This window comes from Uranotaenia lowii, chromosome 1 (assembly GCF_029784155.1).
Source record: "Uranotaenia lowii strain MFRU-FL chromosome 1, ASM2978415v1, whole genome shotgun sequence".
Taxonomy (NCBI): domain Eukaryota; kingdom Metazoa; phylum Arthropoda; class Insecta; order Diptera; family Culicidae; genus Uranotaenia; species Uranotaenia lowii.
Window position 1 is genome coordinate 151,369,824 of NC_073691.1, and position 5,294 is coordinate 151,375,117.

Here is a 5,294-nt window from a genome sequence, read left to right on the forward strand (position 1 = left end):
CAAAATTCTTCGATTTAAAGTTTTGTTTAAACCATAGTCCGAAAGTAATTAGTATACAAAATGAATCCATTCTTCTAAAAATTATAATTTTGAATGAGGTTCATTTCAATAAATAAGCAATAATTTCACTGTATTATTTTTCGAATTCAATACTTTTCCACACAGCCATAATTAATTTTGAATAATAAAAGAACATTGCTATCTTGATGCAAACGAAGGTCATTTTTATTTTCTTGTCGTTGCATGAAATGTCAAATAGCGTATGCCTGTGTGAGTGAATTCGTTCTATGTTTTGATTTTGATGTGGCGAGTTCACGTTCGTTTTTTTATACCCATTGATAAAATCAATTACACGTGCGATATTCAATAAATGAGTCAAAATTTGACCAAGAAAAATTATGAAAACGTGTACAACACTTTGTCAGTGTTGTTTATCGTCGATGTTTTCAGGTGATATAATCACCATCACCATCAGTTCTCGCAGGCTCTGGACAAACACACGGCCCAACTGCTGTTCGGTCTATTGGAGAAGTACCGCCCGGCAAACCCGATCGCCAAGATCCAACGATTGAAAGCTAAGGCTGACACGCTAGAAATTATTAAACCATTTACGAATCAAAAATAACCATTTTTGACCTTTTCCCGGGAAATGCCATTTTATGAGTTCTCCATGAGAAGCCATAAAATGACTTCTAGGGGAGAAGTTCGAATATGGTTATTTTTTAACCGAATGAGATTCTCGAGGAGAAGTTGAAATATGGGTGTTTTTAAATCATAATGCAAAATGAGGGAAAAGAAAAAATAAAATTTTAACAATTTTGTGTTCTTACATCTTTTTATTTATTTTTAGATGTTCTGCTTTCTTGATGATAAATACAGGGGGAAAATGCAACGATTTTTGTTGTGTGGACCTATCGGAACAGCATCGAGCTACTTACTTTCACTTTCCCGATGAAAGTTCCGATCTTTCGGCTCTGATTCAGAAAAATCAGAGAGCCGATTTCGCTCGTCAGGAACAGATGAGCATTGTCCAGGAAATAGCTGCAGCAAGGGAAATAGCTCATCTCGGTCGCCGGAACAACAATGTGTATAGCCAACTTCAAGACCTCCTCAGCTGCGGCTTCAAAGTTAACCTTGAAAAGTGTCTGTAGTGCAGAGAATGTTTCTGGAGAACCAAAATCGGCATTTGGACTGGCTGAAAAAATAAAATTATTACATAAATGAAAAACAAAAACGGTCCGTAAAAAAAATTACCGGTTCCGTTTTCTGCCGCTTCGTGCTAAATGCAACTGGGAGGCAGCTGTAGCACAGAATCTTTGCTGACCGCAATTCCACTCCGGTGGGTGGAGCTTTTTGGGCTGTATACCAATCTCAGCTCCATCCTAATATTTTGGAGAATGGTCGGTTTGGCCAGTTTTTGAAGCACTATATGTTTACTCGTTCCGGAAGTAAGTAGTCCCGCGTTCGGTGCTGTTGTTTCACTGGAACTGAATCCGGACTGCATGCCGCAGAGTCGTCCAATTGGTGCACTGCAATTTAGTTTTTTTGTTGATTGGTTGAGTTTTTAATTGGATTCATAATGATAAAACAATTACCTTTAGAATTTCTCCAGCCTTGTTTTATTCGTACGGACAAAATGAAAAACAAAACACGTTCAGTTCGCTCCACGGTAGCTTCCAATATGGCGAAGAAAAAACGTCAAGTTTTTCAACCATTTTGTGGTTCATACACGAGAACTTGATAAATGGTTGAATTTGAACATAGAAAAATTCTTAAAAAATAACCATATTGATAGTTTTAGAGCAAACACTATAAAATGGATATTCTATAAACATAATTGGTTAATTGAAAACGAGCGTGGAGGCCAAGGCCGTTGGCAAGGAGGAACCTCCGGCAGGGCGCCAACACCATCGTCAAACTAGTCGAACAGAAGAAGGCTTAGCTGGTTGTGATCGCTCACGATGTTGACCACATTGAGCTGGTCATCTACCTGCCGGCTCTGTACCGTAAGATGGGTATCCCGTACTGCATCATCAAGGGCAAGTCCCGACTGGGAACATTGGTGTTCCGTAAGACCTGCACCTGTGTTGCTCTGACCCAGGTGGACAACTCCGGCCGCGCCAATCTATCCTAGCTGGCTGAAAACATCAAGACCAACTTCAACGATCGCTACCAGGAGATTCGCAAGTGCTGGGGAGGTGGTCTGCTCGAACCGAAGATTATGGCCCGCATCGCAAAGAAGGCTAAGGCTCGGGAACTTACCCAGAAGACGGTGTAAGTCGTAGATTTACAATGATATACAATGATTATTGTAAAACGAATATCTTTTGACATGCTGGGAAATTTTGTTTCTTGAAAATGATTATTATGAAAACTTTTTTTTTTCAATTCTAAGAAAGTGTTTTCAAATTTTATCAAACTGAGTATACCTGATATGTTTATATATGAATTCAAAACGTTCAAAACTTTTTTTTCCTTTTTTTTCAGGAAAACGTTCGATGAAAAGTTGGTCAAACTAATGGAAAAAAAACTTTTATAGGACATAATTTGTTAAATTGATCATTTTTTTCGTTGTGAAAAATGTCACCGGAAAGTGGATGGTATCTTTAGCGCAACTGGTAGTTAATTCTGGATCCGGCTCTTCCGGCATATGTGATGCTTCTTTTTCTTTACATATATGATGTAATTTTACAACAAAAAAAAATGGTAGTGTGTATAAATAAAACAATAATTTTGTTTGGTTTCGGTATTGTATTACAATACAATTTTTATATGACAATACAATTACAATTCTTTTTTAAAAACTTAGCTTTTTTCCCGGTTGCCTTTTAATGACCTGCAATATTGTTTCACCGTGAAAACGCTTTTTATTGACTTTTGCTGCTTCTAGATCTGATTTTTTGGGATGGTCCGAACGGGTGCCTTTTTATTTTTTTCTTGATTTTACATGATGTCAAGCAAATACTCATCCTGAAATCGTTGAAAAATCATTGTTTTAGTCGTAAATTATGGCAAAAAAAAAACTAGAAATGCCAAAAGTTTACCAATGAACTCAAACATTAAACCGTCGTGCAATATTGCAAGAGGATTAATTGAATTTATTTTTATTGATCAAAATTGTGATATAAGTTTCTTCACACATCGTTTAAAGTGTGTTTCCTAATGTCAAACATACCATCAATGTAACATAAATTACGAATATAATTCTAACGTTTTGTTAAGATCTTAAACGATTCTGCCGAAGTCGATTTTTTTATAAGCTTTATGGTTGAATTCTAACCAAATTTGGTTAATGCGCTCTAATTCAAAAATGGTTTTTTTTTGTTGTAGATGATGACTTAATGGGCTTAATAGCATTACAAATTTTGTAAATATTACCTCTACATTTGTTCTATTCAGTTTTTGTAAACCTCTATAAATGCGGCAATTCGGCTAGGTGAAGGATTTTGAGAAACTCTAACTGAAACAGATTGTTCAACAAAATTTTTAAAGAATCTCGTCCATTCAACTGATTTAACAGTTCTAAACAGTACGATGTCATTTGTCGTTTTCTCACTAAGTCCTAGATCGTTTTATAACTATTTACAAATAATTGGGTTGTCACAATATTTTTCTACTCGGGAAACTTGAACTTACCCTTGACGGTGGTTTCGGGGTTAACGAAATCTTGCAGTTGAAAGTGATCTTCACAAATGAAGCCAAAGATGTCATAAAATGGTTATTTTTCAACCACAACGCAATAAGGAAGTGGAGCAGATAATCTCAAGTTTTCATTCAATTTTCATTTCTGTCGAAGTCGATGTATTTTTTATAAGCTTTATGGTTGAATTCTAACCACATTTGGTTAATGCGCTCCAATTCAAAAACGATTCTTTAGTGGTTCTCGAAATATATCGTGTTATTTTTTTCTATCAAAAGCAGGTAATCAAAAACGAGCGTGTTCATCGCTAGATGTAAAAAAACAAATAGCGCAATGCAAATGTGTGTGTGATATATCGAGATTTTTCCTTTTGTGTATATGGCCGTTAGTTTCACGATAACCCGTAGATAGCGCTGCGGAACAAGCGCCAAAATCAGCCTTCAGTGGTCAGTCTGGGTATCTGGTGTCTGCGCCTCAATTTACTCGGTAACTTCGTAAATTAATAGCTAAAAGGAACTTTAACACCTGTTCGTAATGTGTATTTATTCAATCGCGCGCCTTTACATATATGTTACGTATACGTTTCGATTCTGCTAACTCATCTAGTCCTAGTATCTATGGCTATATGCCCTGTTGTTTGTTTTCTCCGTACTGACGGATTGACACTGGCGGAGTAAACTATCACAACAATGGCCGAATTTAATGGTATACCTATAGGATTTTTTCAAGCATTTCAACAAAATGTAAGATGTTGTGTTCAAGTTCATTATTTCTCGCGTGAGCTTTCATTACGTCGAATGAAACAAAATTTGAAAAACTGAGATATTCACTAAAAAAGCTTCATTATAACATTATCTACCTATGTGATTGATAAAACAATCAATTTAAACCCTTTTAACATATAAAATTTAAGACTTTCAAAATGACGAATGAAACAACCCGAATAGAATTGTACAATGAAAAAACCACGAATTCCATATTCACACCATAAATTTTATGGTTTACACAATGCTTATTATCGTCCACGATACCGTGAATGCACATTAGAATTCATAGTTTTTGACCATACATTTCATCGTTTTGACGAAAATAACCATGAAAAAGGGGTATTGTTATGCAGCGTGACCATGAAAAAAATGGCGATTTCCCATACATTCGGAAGCTAAAAAATATGAAGTTCATGGTAATAACAGCCCAAGCAACCAGAATTCTCTTAAAAAGGTTCCATAGAAGCTTAATCAGCTCTCGTTTGTGTCTGAAGAGAATGCTAATCAGCCCAAAATTTAAGTTCTTAAAGCTACTTTCAAGTTCGTTTAGGGGGCTGTAGAGAACGCTATTCAGCTTCTAAGAGAATGTCAAGAAACATCTACGCACCGAAAAAAAAAATCCAATTGACAGATTGCTCTGACAACCACATGTCAGATTGCTAGGTTGCCGGTCTATCATGGTCTATCTCATTGATTTTAATTATATTGTTTTGATTACAAAAGCTGCTTACACGCCTAGAGAATTGAACCGCTGCTCTCTAGGTTGCAATGAAACTCACCAGCCTCTCGACCAATCCAGCAATAGCTAATTGCCACTGTAATGATTAGTATTTAAACTTAATGTCATTTGAGATGATTGAGTGGGTTGGTCAATAGAAGGTACCTTA

The 5,294-nt window shown here is 36.1% G+C and overlaps 1 pseudogene; it reads left to right on the forward strand.

The window, feature by feature from the left end:
* The first annotated feature begins 243 nt into the window (after window positions 1–243).
* Window positions 244–2,539, forward strand: LOC129738031 (60S ribosomal protein L7a-like; annotated as a pseudogene).
* The last annotated feature ends 2,755 nt before the right edge of the window (window positions 2,540–5,294 follow it).